This window comes from Falco peregrinus, chromosome 13 (genome assembly GCF_023634155.1).
Source record: "Falco peregrinus isolate bFalPer1 chromosome 13, bFalPer1.pri, whole genome shotgun sequence".
Taxonomy (NCBI): Eukaryota; Metazoa; Chordata; class Aves; order Falconiformes; family Falconidae; genus Falco; species Falco peregrinus.
In genome coordinates, this window is record NC_073733.1 from 23,558,399 (window position 1) to 23,577,462 (window position 19,064).

A 19,064-nucleotide genomic window follows, 5' to 3' on the forward strand; every position below is an offset into this window, starting at 1 on the left:
CTGCAGCCCCTGTGGAAATGAGGGAAGTGTCAGGCTGATGCCATGTTTCTGCAAGATTCTCGTGCAAGTACAGTGACTGTGGAAGAAATAATTTCTCCATCTTTGATTCAAGATAACTTTTGACATCAGGAACTCTCAGGAGTCAAGCCTACCCAGGGAGGAGGCACCATGCTCTACCCCAGCATCTCCCGTGTCCTGGAACAGAGGCCGCCGTGTGTTTCAGAACAGCAGGCTCCAGCCTTGGAAAGTCAGGCGAGGCACAATTTGGAAGCAGGCTCTGCCTCCCACCGCGTGGGGACCTTGCAGGATGCTTGACGGAGCATCCCTGTAGCTCCACCCTGTTCCTCTGCCTCCAGCTCTTTCCAGGATCCTATGAGGTCTTTGTGCTGCTTCCCACAGGCTTGGGTCTCCCTGCTTGCACTTATGGCAGGAAGATGTCCCTGCAGCTCGACATTAACATATGTGTGGCCATGCATGTGCCTGGCACTGGCACACATTGCCCTGTGAGAGCTGCCCTTGCCTGATGCTCATGCTAGCATGTGTGCCTGTGCAGGCTGGGTGACTGGTACAGGATTGCCTGCCTGCACTGCTGGCCACTGCTGTATGCCTGAGGGGTTATTTTTCCCCCTCCTTTGTTTTTTATCCCCCTAGGAAAGGAGTGTCCCTCAGTGCACGTGTGCCTGCATAGGTCTGGGCAGGCGCAGAGCATGCGTGTGCCACTCAGCTGTCGCTCGTCCTGATCACCAGAAGGGAAGCGAGCGCTGCCAGGGATTGAAGGTCAGCAGAAGGACATCTCAATTATTCTGTGTCATCTGCGAGGAACTCGGCTCTTGTCAGAGTCCCAGTGAAGAGCAATGAAACAGTAACTTGGCTGGAGGAAAAAAGAAAATAGGAAAAAAAAAAAAAAAGGAAAGGAAAGGAAAGGGAAGGGAAAGGAAGGGAAGGGAAAGGAAGGGAAGGGAAGGGAAGGGGAAGGGAAGGGAAGGGAAGGGAAGGGAAGGGAAGGAAAAAGGGGAAAAAAAAAAAAGGCCTGTGCAGTCTGCACAGAAACTAAGGTCACTGGGATTGACAGCTGCTAGGAGATATCTCTATTTCGTGTGCTGACAATAACACCTCTATGGGCTACAGATCTGAGTTTTCAATTAAATATTGGGCAGTGAAGAGGGGTGAAAAAATATATCTCAGCGATAATTTCAGAGGAGGGGGAGGAAATGAAAAACAGGCTTGTGAAGGAAACCTGTCTCACTGCTTCCAGTAACCTTATTTCCTCAGGACTGTCCTGTGTATTTCTCCTTCCCTCATCTCTTATCTTCACCTCTCCTTTTGAAGCCCTGGGAAACTGGAGGCAGCAAGGAGAGAAAGAACTTGGGCGGAGGGAAGCAGGGGGAGCCAGTCCCTTATATCTCTCCTTGCGGGAGGAATAACCAAGGCCCAGCAGCACTTCTGGTGGAGCTGCTCTGTACCAGCATGGCGTGCTGGGCTGGGATGCAGGCAGCCCCCCGCGGTCCTTGGCACTTCCATTTGACTTCTGCTCATGTCATGCCAGTGGGATGCCTTTGTTAAGCTCAGTTAATTGGCAGCCAAGGACCTCCCCTCTGTACAGGTGGGAGTTCCTTGCTCAGCCTCTATTTCCATGGGCTCAGGGCCCTTGGGGTTTTGGCACAGCAGGGTGGCTGCTGGCTCTGGCTGTGGCTGGGCTCATGCAGTGCCCCAGGGATGCAGTTCCCAGCACTTTCCCTGATGATTCATCTGCAGCCGGTGTTTCCTTGCTGCTGGTCCTCACACCAGATTCTCCTTCATACACATCAGAGGTGATGCCAGCAGCACTGCAAAGACATAAAGCAGTGTTGGCTTTGTCGTGCTCCTATTTTAGCAGCTCCTGCCACTTGTTTCCAGATCTGGTCACATCTTACCCTCTGGAGCAGGGGAAGTTACCCTGTCTCCTCCCCTGCATGACCTTGTTCCCTGCCTGGTGAATTCAAAACCATTTCTTCCATGAAGTTCTTCAGTGCAAGAGGGATGGGAAAGTGTTTCCAGAGGGAAGAGCCCTTGAAATCTCCATGGCCTGGAGTAACCAGCCCACTAGGTGGGCTGACCTGTCTGGGAGCACTTGGACAGAAGATATCTGGGGACTTTCCAGCAAGTAACTGTGCTGGTACCACCAGCATCCCCTGCCAGGGAGTCTGGGGCTTGGGGGTTTCAGCACAGACAACAGCTAAAACAACAACAGCAGACTCCATAATTATTGCCATTGTTCCCAGGCACGAGCCTGCATCAACATCATCATTACAACTTACTAATATGCAATGCTATTGCATGATTGCATAAAGCGCCGCTGCTGTTGATACAGAATTAATTAATGAATGGCTTCAGCCTGCTAACCATGTTCAGTCAGGAGTCAGGCAGGCTGCCAGGAGGCTGGGGGAAAGGTGCAGGAGCAGTGCTCCAGGGCCAGCCAGAGTCTGGGGGCTGGGGTGCTAGGATCTGTGCTCTGGGGGCCAGGGGGAGGGTGGCCGCTCTGCCCTCCATGCACACAATGTCCCTTGCTGCTCTGCAACTCTGCAGAGCTCCTGGATGACGGCAAGGAAGGAGTAGCCCATGGTTGGACCATCACACATGCATTTTCAAAGTTTCCTGAAGAGCTGAGCAAGGCTATTGCAAATCATTTAAGTCCAGCAGCCATTATGGAGGCATCTGGGGCAGTTGTGTGCTCCTTTCCAACAGGACTCTTTGTCCTAGTCCCCCAGAAGTAGTAAAAGCTCTTGCTCAGGACTGGAATTTGAAATCTGCCTAGGGCCACCCCTCTCCATCCATCACCAGAGCAGATGCCAGCAGGCTCCATATTGGTTTTGTCTGCGAGCTGCAGGTGGCATTTCACCAGCATTAGCTGCCCTCACTTGTGCTTTCCCTAATCCCCTTCTCCAGGCAGTCCTGTCCTGCATCCTGCACTGAACAGAGGCTTCAGCTTCTGCACCGGACCGCATATGGGCAGGGGGCACGGGGGGCTGGCCCTGGGGCACCACAGCACAGCAATGTCACTGCCCGTCCTTGGACATGCCCATTAAAAAATTAACAAAGAGCTAATGGTGCATGGCTGTTGGTGCCCGAGAGTGGAGCCATTGCAGAGTAACTGCTTGGAGATGGGGGTCACTAATAATGCTGTAAGCTGCCTGGGAGGGTATTCGGGACCCCACAGCTGGATCTCAACACGAAGCTGCTTGAGCTGCCCATGGCTTGTCAGTGAGAAGCAAACTTCTGAGGAGGATTCACAACCTCGAAACACACATGTGTGCAGGGAGAGGCCCACAGTGATATCTAGCTGAATGTTAAAAGTAATTTAGAACACAGTGCACAACCTTCACCCTTAGGTCAGTCTTTCAAAACTCACTGAAACCCCCAAATCATGAAAAACCATGACATTCCTGTGAGTTTTGGTGTGCGGGAGGACATGGACCGGCTCATATCACAGAGAAAGCACCCGTTGGCACTTTCATGGGAGGGTGGTTTAGGTGATGGTGGCTCTTCCAGCCTGGGTGCCAGTGCAGCCTGTGCTGCCCCGTGGTTGCAGACAGTTCTTCCCTCTCCAGACTCAGGAGACACTTTCTGTGGGATCCCCTTTTTGCTGTCAATGGACCCTTAGATGGGGAGCATACAGCTAAAGCTGGGGGTGACTGCTGCTTTGGGGGTGCCTGTATGTTAGGAGATGGGGAAGGTGCTGCTGTGCATCCTGGCAGCCAAGCACATCAGGGCTTCTCTGTCCCACACAGCAGCCAACCCCACATGCATTTGCCTTCTAGGAGTGTAGGAGGAGATGCACTCTCCTTTGCACTGTGTCTGTCCAGTGGCCAGTGGGTCACCTGCTTTGCAAGGAGGCTCTGCTCCCTTTTCCCCCAGTCCTGGACCCATGCACAGGGAGTCATGCTCACACATCATAAAGTGTGCTTGCTGTTGCACTGAGAGGCTTCCCTGGAACATGGGCCTATTTATTTTATATGCAGAGAAACATAAATGTTTGCACTAAGCTGCAGACATGATGGGAGCAAATGCAGGTATTTCACCTTTGAATCCTGGCCTTGCTGGCTTGTGAGGAGCTAAGCGGGAGGCTGATGAATTGCAAACACATTAGGACCCCAACTTGCTGGCAGACCTCTTACCTGGCTTTGTCAGCTCTTCAGCCGATGAGTTGTTTAAGTGGTCTTTTTATTGTGCTTCCTTTCCAAGTGTTCAGATACGCTAATGGTAGGAGGCTCTGCTGAGCTCTGGGCAGCCTTCTCCGAACCTGTCCCTCACACCAGCGGGTGTTTCTGAGTCCTTTTGGGCCAGTGGAAGAGGGCCTGTGTGTCACCTACCTGTTGGTTCCACGGATTTTATATTGTGGACCACCTATCGTGATTTGACTTGGGCTTCTTTTTATTAGTCACATGAGCCTGTTTGTGAGTATCCTGAACTGCTGCCCACAAGCTGAGCAACCATTCCTTCCCCTCAGAAAACTTTCCCTGAGATACCAAAGCATTTAACCAAAAATGATGTTATTTCTTGGCCTAACATCACTTCTCTGCTTCTTCCAAGCTTTTTCCAGAAACTGCAAAGCTCCCAGGAGAGTGTGTTCACCTGGAGCAGGGAGGTGAGGTATCATCCCCCAAGATCTCCAGTCCAGTTTTGCAGCGCATTAGGAGTTTTGCTGTTGGATGAGTTTGTCAGAAATCTCTTTGTGGATCTCCCCTGGCTCTGGGCTTCACCTGTGCAGAAGGGAAAGAGCCCATGCTGCTTTTAGGCTGTAAGAAAAACATGACAGGCTTTGTAGTGCCCGTGGTGAGGAGCTAATTTTTTCCAGCTGATAGCCCAAGCGCTGGGGTCCCCTCCTGCAGTGGGTGGGAAGGGTGCTCTCTCTGAACACAAACCTCTTCATGGGAAAGCAATCACAGAAAAGCTGAGTGCTGCAATGTAGGTTTAATTTTTTTTGGGGGTGGGGAATAGCTACCCATTTTCAGGGCTCCTGGCGTGCTACCCCATGGGGCGGTGGAGCAGAGTCTGGCTGGAGAAAGCTGAGCGGGAGCTGCCATGGCAGGGAGAGCAGGGAGCCGCACGGGAATGGCAGGATGGCGAGACACGAGCACCTGGAAAGAATTAACGCTTACCCTCAGCAAGAGCTTGTAAGGAGAAAGAACAAAGCAGGCGAGGAAAAACCAGAGCAAGAACAAAATGGTGCTAGTGGGAAAAGGCATTCCTCCTTCTCTGCAAGGGGGAAGGAGACGTCTGAGCAGTACTGCTGTGTTTTGGGGGAACCGCCGCTCCCTCTCAGAGACTCAGCCTTTCTCACATTTTCTTTTCTATTCAATTATGTCTCTGATTTTTTTCCTCCTCTTTGTTTTTCCTTCCCTTTCTGACTTTATCCCATCCCTCTCTTTCTCCATTCTCTCTGATCTTTTCTATGTGTCCTTCTCACACACTCCTCCCTTCCTTTCTGTAGCAGAATAGTGTTTATTTCTGTACCCAAAGACCATTCCCACTTTCTCAGCAGCCTGGGGACATAGTACCCTGGTTGTCCTTTCTCCAGGCTGGAGCCTCAGTGCTGATCCTTACTTGCAGCTCTCCCTTGTGACATGCAGAAATGGAGGCAGGCAGGGTTTGAGCATTGATGCACTTAGGTAAATTAATGGACATTCTGGAAATTGCCACTAATTTGAATTTGACCCATTTTGCAAGGGGTATTTTGCATGTGGTCCTCCAGTGGGCTGCGAGGGCTTGTGCTCTCTTAGGACGTGTAGTACCTGCTTCCCAAAGATTATTTTTTTTTTTAAATAAATACTGCTAATAGCCTCCTGGCTGACTTCTGTTAGCACTCTACTGGACCTGGTCACAGCAATTACTCAAACAAAAACCAAAAAGAATTGCATTTATCAAGGGAGTTTTTCTCCTTCACATCCTCCTGGTGTGTTGTGCCCTAGGTGGAGGTGGTCTTCACCCCACTGGGGTTGCTGGGCTGGAAGCAGAACCCCCCAGCAGACTAGTCCAGCTGACAGCCCTGACTACACTTTCCAGAGGGATTTGTTTCCCAAGTTGTGTGTGTCTGTAGCATTAATAACATTTGCAACCCTCCTTACTCTTTGGTTGTGCCAGAGGTTTGGCTGAGCATGACTCTGGCTCTGTTATCACACAGAATTCCTGGAGCAGAAGAGCAGAGCAGAGGCTGTAAACCAGAGCTCTCGGACCTGGGGAACTGCTGTGCCTTGCTGGGCAGCAGATAACCTTAAAAGCCTTCTGAGCTCCCAGAGATACTCAGCTGCAAAACAAAGTAGAGACAAACCGTTGGGCAGCTGAGGAAGATCTCTCTCTTGCCTTTTTGCCATTTTTGCTATTGATTAGACCTGCTTGCCCACTGGTATTTCTGGTGAGCTCCTGCAGCCAGATTTCTAGCCAGGTCTGCTGGCTTGAGAGGTTGCACAAGTTTGGAGAAGTATTCAAGCATCCGAGTGTTTTACCCAAAGTTGAACTCTAGTAGAGCTGGTGACAGAAGGGGTCTATATAACTCATCCACACCGTCTCCCTGAAATTTCCAACTTCCTGAGTTTCTCCCACCACCGTCCTCTGTCCTTATAGGGCCTGATATAATAGGGTAGCAGTAAAAAGTTACTAGGTATAAATGAACTGATGGGGATTAAAGAACCAGCACATGCCTCCTGGAAGGCTTTAAAAGCATCCTGTTTAGAAACAGCTCTGTTTCTGCATCCCACATTCTTACTAATTTTCTTTCTCCTGTTTTTCTTTTCTTTCTTTTTTTTTTTTTTTCATTCATATAGAGGAACTACAGATGGAGCAGGTTTACCAGGTCCCATTTCATCCATTCTCCCGGGGACAGCAGGAGTGCTGTCCCACTCGGCCCCTTCTCAAGGCTTTTGCCTTTCCCTAGGGTTTTCTTAGTGGTTTTTTTTTTTTTTAAATTTATTTATTTCAAACCTAATTTAGTTTCAGATTGTTCATGCCTTTACCTGAGAGAGTTGGAGATTACTTGTGAAATGTGCAGAAGCAGGGTGCAGGCTCCTGGGGCAGCACAGACTTGGCTGTGCACTGGCATAGCACCCGACTGTTGCTCTGTGCAGCCAGGATGCCTCTGAGGATAAATCAGACTCCACCTCACAGGCCAAACAAGTCATGCCCAGGGGCTCCTGTGAGCTCTGTTGATGCCCAGTTGGTGGTTCTCCCATTGCATCCAGCCTTTGGAAGGAAAATTAAAATCTTTCCTGCTTTGGGATATAGAAAGCTAAGCTGGAACAGGGAATTCTGTGCAATTTAAGATTTTTGTTTGCTGTAAAGAGCATTTCTGTTCACTTTGCACTGACAAATACTGTGATTTGATGTTTACAGGTAGCAATAGCGAGTTCCCTGGCAGAGGTGGGAGCCTCGGTGCTCCCAGTGCTGTCGGCATGCATGTGCTGGGAATGAGCGGAAGCCAGTGGAGGAGTGGGGAGCAGGCGAGATAGCAGCCATGTGATAGCTTCCAAGCAGAGGTCTGAATTTCTAGCTGCCTTCTGTAGATAAGTTTGGATGCTGAGGTCAAACAGGATAATCTGTGCAGTGAGCGGCTGAGCATCTCTTGGCAGGAGAAGTGTGAAGGGGGTGGAACTGGGATGTACTGGGGCATTTGGAATTGTTTACTGTCTTCTCTCTTCTGGGCCACGTAGCTTGGCACCAAGGTGTTACTAGAAGAACCACGGTGCCGCTGAACTTGCCAGGCTCCCAGGCATGCATGTTGGAGCCATATGCAATTACTGGCCTGTTTGGGAAGGAGACAGCCAGGTCTGCATGTGGCTCATTTGATTTGTTCTTGGAGAATTTTTCTCTTGACCCCTCCTGTACCAAAGTATTCATCCTCATGGATAAATACCATGTGCTCTGCAGAAAACTCTATATTTAGGGGGTTTGCATCCTTGTTTTTATGTCAGACTGTGCCAAAGGTCCCTGACATTCCTTTCTTTGGTAGCTGTGGCCAACAGTTTCACATCCGTACCAAAACACAGCTCTCAGCCAGCCCTTGAAAGCATCATGTTGGTGTAACATCCATGCGTGAGCAGCATGCGCACAGGGCTGCACTGAGCTTGGCCAATGCTGATTTATTTGCTCTAGTTGGATGCATGTTCTGGCATTTCTGTGGTATTTAGAAAGTCTTAATGACTATGAAGAGGCCGTCTGGTGTGGCTTAAATGGAGTTGGTGGAGCTATGCCATATTCCTCAGTCAGGAGCTGGTCCTCAATGCCACTTCTCACAGAATATCAGACGAGGCTTCGAAGGAGCTGGTGATGGGTCTCAAGAGGTTTGCAAGTTTTGAAACATTCAGGCAGCTCATCTAAATGTATTGCACAGAGCTTTGGTTTGAGGATTAGGTTGGAAAACTTTGAAAGATCTCCCTTCCCCTGAGATTTCATGTGCTTCCTGTCTCTGCTTTTACCAAAACCACAGTGCCAGAACAAAGGCTTTTCTCATCGCACCTTGCTGTTTGAGATGAAAACAAAGCTTCAGCAGGAGAAAGGCTGTTGGATGGTGTCTTTTTAAGCGATAGCAAACCAGACGTTTTCAGCCTGTATCAGCTGAGGTTTGAGTTGAGTTGCAGAGCCAGGGCCTGAGCCAGATCACATTTTTTCCAAGCAGCTTGGAAAAAAACAGAAGCTTGGTTCATACCTACTTTCAGAAAATCATCCAGCTTGGATGAGATCCCTCTAGCTGCCCTTGTGCTGCATTTGCATGCTGGGTGGCCTGAAGCTTTTTCCCATGGTCACTGAGAGAAACCAGAAATGGGATGGGTAGAAAACCAGTGACAGCGGAATATTATTTAGGTATATTACTCTGCTTTCACACGCCCACTTGTAACTGAACACAGCACCCGCCTCTCTCTGGCTGAGTTTAATGCCATATCTGTACGTTGGCATCTCTCTCCACCTGTTTAATGCATGTGTAGATAACGTTAGCAGGCACTTTTCTGAAATGAAGTGTGGGAAGACTGTTTGTTCTCTCCCTGGCGAGCTGCAGATGATGAGGTGCATGTGCTTCTGCGGCGACATCAGTGATAAGGGAGTGTTAATATAACCATGAATCCCTATTTTTGAGGAAAATGGGGCTTTTTATTCTAGACAGTTAAAGCATTTTAGAGAGCTTGCCACAAATGTAACCCAAGAGCCATGACTGTGTCCAGCTGCTTCACATGAACCTTGCTGAACAATCCCACCATCAAAGCCTGGTGCCCGCCTGAAATGATGAGACATTTGTGAGGCAGAAATATTCTGCATTAAAGCAGACATTGATCCAATCTGAGTTGTCTGTTCTGTTACAGCTAGTCTCAGTCTTAATTTTGCTCCGTCATGCCTCCTGCATCTGCCTGCATTCTTCTTTCTGCATGTGCATTTTAGGCTTCATCAGAGCAGGCCAGTTGGAGAATCATGTGCATGGGGTTTGCATTACACTACAATGGCTTTTGCGGATGAGGTACCCAAAAAAGACCTTTGTGTGAATTTTTTCTGGGCTTCTAGGGTGCTGTGTGCCTCTTCTCCCTCATTTCACCTCCGTCTTTGTGGGTTCATGACACAGACCCTTTCTCACCTGCCATCAGGGCTGCTTTGCAGATGGACAGAGGCGTGAGTGCTGCTCCGTGCCAGGGACAAGAGACCCCTGCCCCCTTTCACAGCCCTGAGTGGCACCTCCCAGGAGGAGGGGAAACCGGCATCCCTTGCAGCCATGTGTGCAGACTTCAGTGGGGGAGGCCAAGCTGCACCATGAGCGTGGGGCTGAGGCTCCAAGGCTGCTCTCCCTGGCTTGGTGACTCAGGCATCACTGCAGTTGGGGTGGACATCAGCATTGAATGAGATCAGGGGAATCCAAAGATGCTCTTGCAGAAGGAAGGGCACTAGGCAAGGCCATTGAGGCTGTGATGAGCCATGTCCAGAAGCTCTGGAGGGTGCTGAAGACCATCCTCTGCCTCACTGATCATGTTACTTGGGAGCACAAAGGACTTCTGTGCAAAGCCCTTCTCCAGCCAGCACTCCCTACCACACTGTTTAATTCCCAGGACACAAGCTGCTGCAGCTTCTCACCACAGGGAACAGGATTTATTCCAACCATGACATACCTTTGGTTTTCCTGGACTTTTTGGTTTGCATCAGACATAGACCACCAGTCTCCCACTTAACTGTTCATCTGCCTCCCAGGTCTTTCCCCATGCTTCTTGCTAGTAGTGCAAGACCCTCCCACCTCTGCTCTCCTTCAAAGAGCTTTCACACTGAGGTATGGACTGGATTTTCTAAGACTCAGTGTACTTGTGGGCACATCCAGTGAGTGCTCCCATCCATCTGCTTAACTCTTTGGGAGAAAAATAAAGCAGCCAAACAATGAGTGAGTACAAAAGCATATGTGAAGAATTGGCAAGGAGCGTTCCCTGACTCACAGCATCCATGCTTCTGCATGTCTGCTCTGCTCACAGATCACTGCCTCTCCTTACCCTTGCTTTAATTAGCAAGGGCTGAGAACACTCTGGGAACATGCTGGAAGAAGAGTGATGAGCAAAACAGCAGTTCCAGATGAGCAAAAGGATCTGAGGAGTTTAAGATGGAAAAATGGGTTGGTCTGTGTTCTCTGACCATGTGTGTGTGCACTGTGCTGGTGACTGCTTCAGCTAATGAGCATCTTCGCTCCCAGGAGCGGGCAGAGGTACAGTCAAGCAGAGAAACTGCCTGCACCAATTACCTGTGCAAGAGCACATTCCTGAAAGCGTCATTCCTCTGAGTGGTATTTAGCTCATACTCTTCTGATGCTGGATTAGGAGCCTGGAAAGTCTCTTGCCTTGGGCCTTGGCCAAGGCTGTTCTCAAATACCTCCAGCGATGTGCTGCTGCTCCTTCCTGAAGAAGCTGGCCCGCTGGAGAGGTGACCCAGCCCTCCTGTTAAACTTTCCCCTGCACAGTATCCTCCAGGTGCCCCCAGCCAGACCATTTCATCCCCTCTTTGGCAGCTGCGGACCCATGATTCCTCTCCTTCTCCCCAGAGCAAATCCATGTGGACCATCGGTCTGTTGTCCATCTAGTCTTAGCTAGGACTTTGCTATGCTGGAATAATTTTTGCCTTTTTGATCTTTCTGAAGAAGCCACAGACTTTTCCAAAAGTGCTCCAAGAATGCAGCCTAGTGGCCTCCGCTGCCGCCTGCTCGAGGCGTGCCTTGCTGTCATGGCTCTCAGGTGATGGACAGAGGGGCCGAGAGTGCCGGGAAGGGAAGGGATTTCACAGGCAGCATGAGCCCTCCCTTCGCCCTCTCCGGCTGTAAGATCAGGGCAGTGATAATGGCTTTGTTTAAAAGGAAGAAGAGGAAGGAAAATGGAAGTTTAACACAACAGGAGTCGCCTCACCCAAGTATCCCAAGGACCTTGGCTGCCAAAACTGGATAGAAATAAACGCTCCAGACAATGCACGGCCATATCTGGGAGCTGCAGGAGCCCGGCCAGCCCCCTCTTTCCTCGCAAGATCTGATAGGGCCCTTTGCTGGCACAGGACGGGTGCACCGGCCATTGTTCGCACACTGGCCCAAGCCGCTGGCAGCTAGTGGCATTGTCCTGGGATCCACACAGGCTGTCCGAGAGGAGAGAATCGCAGGAAATCAGACCAGATCATATCCGACCTTTAACTGCATCACATCTCAGGGCAGTACTTTTTTCCCCCCACTGTCCTTGTTGGCTCTTTTTGGACACAAGGAACAGTGCGACACGCAAACAGTTGGTCACCCAAAATAACTATGAATGCGATCATTGCTGGACTGATTCATGGTCTGCCTACGGCCGTATCCTCCCCCCAACAGAGGCTCAACTAGACGATTAGAAAAAAAGCAGGGTGAAACATCCAGCAAAGTTGCTGGCTCTTTCCCCAGGCCCAGTGGGGAGAATTCATGCAGCACTTCTCATGGAGTGTCTTTACACCTGATGTCCAGGGCAGTGGCATGCAGCGTGGCCGTGGCTGCCTCAGGGATCCCCTTCTCTCCCTGCAGTGAGCAGGGTGGAGAGAAAATCTCCCGTCTTGCCATTTCTCCTCACAAACAGACCTGAATTATTAAACCAAAAGCACTAATTCCTGCCTGGGTATGGCAATTCCTCCTCTCCTCCCAAAATCCTCAGAGCAAGGAAACCTTGTAATTACCAAGGGGTTCTATTCAAACTTCGCTGTTGTCTCCTCAAACTGGAGGGTCTCGCAGGCATCTTTGGGGAAGGGGTCTGCATTGGTGCCATCCCAGCAGCATCCAGAAAACCGAGGCAGGCAGAGGTGGGATGGGTGCCACATCTGTGGACCAGTCACCAGAGCCTGGGATTCCCATCATTTTCTCTGAATGGTAGCAAAGCACCGCAGCCCCTCAGGGCACAAACTCTGCCCACCTCAAGCTCCCACCTCTGTGGTCAGGGCAAAGGGAAGCAAGAGAGTGGCCCAAGCATCTGGAGCAACTGGCAGCCCTCTGCCTGCAGTGGCCACTGTGCTCATTCACCGGAGCAGCGCTCAGTGCTGGCACCAGCAAAGACTTGGTGTTACCAGCCAGCCCTTCCTTGCCACCAGCAGAGATGGTCTTCAGTCTCCTTGCTGTAGAAAAAGTTGGGGTTTATTTCCAGTCTTTCCAAAGACCAAGGTACATGGCTTTGGGCACGTCAGGCTTTGGTCTCAAATGAGGCAAGGTAAGTCCTTGCAAGTGTTGCAGATGTCTGGCCAAAGCTCGCCATCGAGCGGCAAGCAGGCTTGGTCCGTCATTGTGGGGACTGCCCCATTGCTGCCTTTCCTGCCCATCTCTCCAGCCGGCAGGGTGACCCAACACCTTTCCATCCTTAAAATATTACCCTTAATTAATTCATCTGTACTGATGCTTTTGGTAATACTATTATTTGTAATACCTCAGCGCATCCCTAGGGAAGGGCACAAGTCTTAATTAACATCTGTAAAGCTGCCTGAGCACCATGCCTGGGAAATGTGAGACAGAGAAGGTTACTGTTGCATCAAGAAGGTTTTATCTTCTTTTCCTTTTTTTTTACTTTTTTGCAGACCCCTTTCTATTTCCCAGTGGGCATGCAGACCTCCGTCTACCCTTGCACCATGAGCTTCCATTTCAACATTACCTCTGTTAGCAAAGAGCCTGTTGACCTCAGTTTTCCCATTTTCATGGGTTTTCCCAGGGTGTGCCTGCACAGGACTCAGCCCTGTGCACACACACACGTGTGCACACATGCTCACTGAATATCCAAATGTTTTCCAGCAATAGTTTGCAGTCCCCAGTGATTTGCAGAACCTCACAAATTGCCTTCTGCCTTCTCTGTAAAGTAGCTTAAACTTGCTTTTGCACGGGGCATGTGCGGACAGTCACACTGAAAGCACACATCTTCTTATACCTATTTCAGCAAACAGTTCAGGAGTCCTCTCTGCGGTCTGCTTGTTAACTGAGAAATTATACGCAAATCAAATGTAAATCCCCCAGTCTGCAGGCAACAACAGCGAAGCCTGTGACTGGCACCCTGGTGCAGCCGTGCTGCTTCTTGGAGCAGCTCTTCAGGGCACAGGGCAGGGCAGGCAGCAAGCACCCGGCCAGCGCTGGCTGCACGGACCGACTAGTGCTGAATCCCAGCCATTCCGGCCTCATTAGTGTGAGGCTGCCCTGGACTAATTAACTCTTCTGGAAGGCCAGGTGTAGGATCAAGCTGGGGAAGTGCCACAGTGCTGCAATAAGACTGCTTTGGCACAGGGCGTGTAGCTGCACTGTGTGGTAAAGGCGTACCCAGAGCAACACGGATGCCTCACAGTTCCTCATTGCAGTCCAACCTTCAGATCACCTGCCAGGGGTGCAATGACCTAAATCCTTCCCTCCTCCATATCAATGAGCAGGAGCCTGCGTCTGGCTGAAATCCGCCCTTTGGCTGAGCATCCATGCCGGTTCTCCCCCTTTTCTCTGTCACCCTGCAGACGGGGTGCCCCCCTCCCTGGCACGCTCCTGGATGTGCCAAGGCAGGACAGTGGATGGGAACCGAAGCTGCCCCGCCGTGCAGTCAGGTACCCACGGCCCAGAGCCAGAGCAATTTTGCAGGACTAACCAGTGTGTCCTTCCAGCCTTCCAGCCAGAGGCCCCCAGCTCTGTTGCTGGTTGCTGTTGAATCTTTTCAGCCAAATCTCCAATGTCTTGGCTGAGCTGTACTCCAACGCCAGCCAGATTTCTGATGCTTAGCAAAAATATTCATTAACGACTTAATCTGCATGCACACAGGGGAAGCTTTTAGTGTATTTGTTCTAGGTCTGTGATAGAGTGATCTGGCCACTGCTTTAAACTCTGCCTTGATCTGTGATCTCAGAGATGAGGAATTTCAAAAAAATCATGTTAGGGGAGATGGTCCAAACTATCCCTTGTGCTCACGCTGCAGTGCGCTTACCCACCGACACACACCACTCAGCTGAAAATGCACATGTTGCAAAATGCAGTGATTTTCTGCAGAATTGTTGCCTCAACACTGCGGGACATGGGGCAGATGCTGCTGCCCAGCTGCTCTGGGAGGAAGGGTCTGGGGACTGTATTTTCCCCCTTAGCCTAGCCCAGGATACAGTGTTAGGTGATGGAAAAGCATCGTGCCTGTGCGACCCCCTGTAACTTTGTGGTGGTGTCCCACCTTCTGGGTGATCTTTGGTGTGTCCCATCCTGCTTCTCAATGTCCTGGCCAGTGCAGTCAGGCTAATGAACCCTGTCTCTTGGCAGGGGCGTAGATGACTTGATCAGAGCAAGCTGATAGAGCTCTGTGAGAGCATCATCTGCATGCAAAACAAGGGAGAAGGCAGGAGAGTGCTGGGAACAGGGACAGCCAACATTTGGGGTCTGAAGGGCTTTCCTAGGGGGTTAGTGCCTGTGACTCCTCTTCTCCCAAGGTGCCACCATCATACCTAGAATGAAATGCTCTCTCAAAACACTACAGGCAAGGCAGTACTGGCATTGCCTTCAGACCTGTGTGCACCCTCCTCCACTGAATAGCTGGACCCCATCTCTCCCAGCTACAGACCACATGAAGAAAGAAGCTCCAAGCCCCTCATGTCTGCTCTTTGGGACCTCCAGAGTAATTACAGCTGCTGCTGAGGTGTATCTGCCCTGGGGCATCTTTGCAGGTTGCAGGTAATCTGGGCTGTTTCCACAGGGCCAGAGAGCCACCCCTAGCCCTTCCCCTGGCGGTCTTCAGGTCTGAGTACCTCTGGGATTAGCAGCTCCTGCAGATAAATCGACTCTGCTGAGAGCCCTGTGGCAGGAAAAGAGTTGGTGCAGCAGAGGGGATGAGTCTCAGTGCTCGTGGCTTGCACGAGGAGGGAGACTGGGATGGGAAGGTGGGAAGGAAGGGAAGGCATGGGGGAGGCACCACAGGGAAGAGCTGCCAGCTCTGGGTGGATAGACACTGAGCGGTGTGAGGGCTGGCTGGTAGCAGCGATGTAAGCTTGTAATGCAGCCAGAAGGAGATGTTGCATGTGACAGTCCCAGCTACCCCCACAACACCATTGCTTGTCATCCCCAGCTGGGAGGAGACCATTGGGTGGGTGTCTGTGAGTCACACAAACCGCCCCCAGGCTGGGGTTTGCTGGGACTCCCAGGCTTTGGTGACTGTTCCAAAACGGCTGCGTGCAATGCAGAGGCAGGCAGGTGGCCTGTTCTTCAGTGGGAAAACACTCCAGAGCCATTGGGTGACTCATCATCTTTCCAGCTTCATGTAAGGGGGACACACGTGCCTGTGCCATCTCTGGTGGCTAGAGGTCTGAGATTATCATTCTGATGGTTGGTGCCTCCCGTCTTCTCCATCTGTACTGTCAAGTCCGTGTCTGCAGGACAAGGGACTGGTCACTGTGCCAGTGGCAGTGTTACACCAGTGGAGATGCCTCAGTGGCTCCTCAGTCCCTGCCAGCCATGTGCAGGGAGTGGCCAGCTCCAGCCCCTGCACCCTCTGGCTGTGCAGATGCTTTGGGGAACTTGCATGAACATGGCCAGGAGGCTGGAGCATCCTGCCCTTCCCTTGGAGGCGATGTCGGGTGAGGAGAGGCATTCCTCTGGGACACCACCGTTCCGTCGGGCTGAAACAAGGCACTGACAAATGATGTGTTTTGGTCCCCCTCCTCCCTTCCCTTTGCCAGACACTATTGTGTCTAACGCTAACCTGTTACAGCTGATAACAGCCACAAACGCTGCTGCTGCTGCTTTCATAAAAATTCGTGGGATGCCAGATTATTTCCATGCACAACAGGAGCCCTCGGGCTGCATCTGCACGAGCTTCTTCCCTCACGTCTCCTGCCATTGCCACCGCTGGGCCAGGTGCGGGAGTGAGGTGGGAGAGCTGAGGCGGGGGGGGGGGCGGGGGGGCAGGCTCCCACCCTGTGTGCCCCTCGGCTTGCCTCTGCTGGGCAGCGAGGGCCGGGGGGTGGATGGGTGGGCACACACAGCCGGACGGACACACGCACACACAACTTCTGTAGGAGTTTCTAAGCAACTTAAGGCATAAATCCCTTTGGAAACCAAGTTCCTAAATCACAGGGGAACATCTGACTGTGTCCTGGGGAAGATCAGTGTGCCCCAGCTGAAGCCCCTGCCACGGCTGTGCCGGTGGCCCCAGACGGGGGGTGCTCCCGGGGGCCATGTGTGAAGGGCCCAGAACGAGCCACTGGCAGAAGTGCAGCTGCAGCGTGGTATGCTTTTCTGGGGAGATTTTATAGAGGGAATGCTGATGAGTAATAAACAAGGTGCTGCCTGACTCTTGTTTGGACAAAAGAGGGGAAGGAGTGGAGGGGCTGAGGGAAAGAAAGGAGCACAAGGAAGAAGAGAAAGAAAGAAATGACCTTGGTGAGTTTTTCTGGCTGCTCTCCAGGTCTCAGGCTGATGCCAGAAAAATCTCTGAGTCCCTTTTGGCTGGAAGTCCGCTCCCCACGTTAGGTGAATCACACACACATTTCTGGAACATTACATGTTCACAGTTGTAAAGCTCGCAGTAATTAGAAAAGCTACAAGACTAAGGCAGGGGGAAAAAATATGAGTCATACATGGAAGTGGTGTTATTGTACTGCAGGAGAATCAGCTTTGCAGATTTCCAAAGGTAAATGCACACATCAGCCTCCTTCACTGCCAGGAAGGGCCCTTCACTGCTGCCCTCACCCTGCCCGGCTGCTAGCACCACTGGGCAAGCAGCAGCTCTGGAAGAGGCCAGGAGACATTAGGACATGTCTACACAGGGAAGCTAAATTGCGCTTAGGTAGAGAGTGAGATTCCTGCGGGATGACTCTGGATGACAAATAGCTGTTGTGCAGTTAACTCCCAGTGGGGATGTTCTTTGCTCCATGTTGCGGGGGACTGCCCACGTTAAGCGTTACCCACTTGAATCCATGAATTTAGCCATTTCAAAGTAATCTGCTCTTACTCCAGAATGAGAACTGCCATGCTAGGGGTTGATCACAAAGAGTTATTTCAGCCCAGACAGGTCCTCAGGGTGCCAGGGGAGACCAGCTGCTGCCACCCAGGTGATGTGTAGGCTGGGAGCCTTCTCCTACCCTCCAGCACATACCAGCAGCAAATGGTGACCTGTTATTGCCCACTCATTTCAACACTGCATCTAGATGCTGCTCATTTCTCAGAGGAAGAGCGAGCCCCATACCAACACGCTACGTTCAGGGGAGTTTCATAAATCACGCAGACAGTCTTGTCTCCAGTGAACTGATGGATGGAGCTTTCATCCCTTTCTTTTCGTGACCCTTTTGCTGCTCTTCATTAACAACACAAAGGGTGTTTTAACCTGGGAGCAAACTGGGTTCTCATTTGTTTAGTTAACTCTCCTTCTGAATCATCCCATTTGCTCAGGCAAAACCATGCTCCAAGCAGCCTGCTGGCTCTCCCACCGGGGCTGCACTCCCTGAGCACACTCGGCAGGACAGCCGGTGTGCCTGATCAGCGAGCATTGCATCACATCGCACTGCATCACATCGTGTCTCATCACACTGCGATGCAGCACGTGCCATCACACCTTCGGGCAACCTGGTGAGCGGAGGAGCTGGGCTCAGAGCATGGCATCACTGTGTGTTGCAGCACAACGGCCTGGTTTCCAAAAGTTGAGGGATATGGCTCTTGTCTTCAGATTTAACTACTGTCCGGCTGCACGGCTCGGCAGGGGCTGCCAGTGTCCAGTGGAGACTCCATTCAGGGAAGGCCAAAGAGCGGATTACACATCGGATGATGAAGTGATGCTATGGACAAACCGCGCCGAACACAAAATCTTCCTGCAATACTCCAAGACAGATTGTTACATCTCTTTGCCAAGAAATCAAACATTCCTGCTAGAGTCAGGGCTTTCACAGAAGCCCCCTCTGGGACATCAAGTGAAGCTAAGACAACAGTCCAGAGCTTTGCTAGCAAATCATGAGTCTCGAGTGTCTCTCCAGCTGGCAGGACCATCATTGACCTAAATGGCCTTGTCCTCCCTGAAGCAGCTCTGTCAATTTGGCCACAATCCACTTAATAATGTAGCTAGAGTATAAAGATGTATCCAGGCCCAACCACAAAACAGCTGGAGACTGTAGGGTTGACTTAATCCTGGTAGAATAAAACAGGGAAACTAGTGGGAGTCAGCTAGGATGTTGCTGGCTGAGTTTTGAACAGTGCCGAGTAATAAAAAGGATCAAATGTGTTAGGCACAAGCTGTCTGGAGCCACATTTGTTGTTGTTGTTTTAACTAATTGAATTTTAGTGCTGGTGAAAGGTACCAGATTGACAGCTCTGGGGAATGGTGTCTGTTACCAAGACCAGGTACAGCACAGGCAGTGAATCCCCTCTTAATCCCCATCTGCATCCAGACATTGTGCTTTCCTCTCATGGGGAGAAAGGCATTTGGCCCCTGACACATGCAGCCCTTCCCCTCTGCAGCTGGGACCTGAGCCGAGGGGTCTGCATCCCTCCCAGAGATCCCCGGCAGACCCCTGTCTGGTTTCGTGGAGATGCTTGAAGGGCTCCTAGGGGCAACACCTTTGGATCTGGGCAGGGTGGGACAAGCAACCTGCCCCAT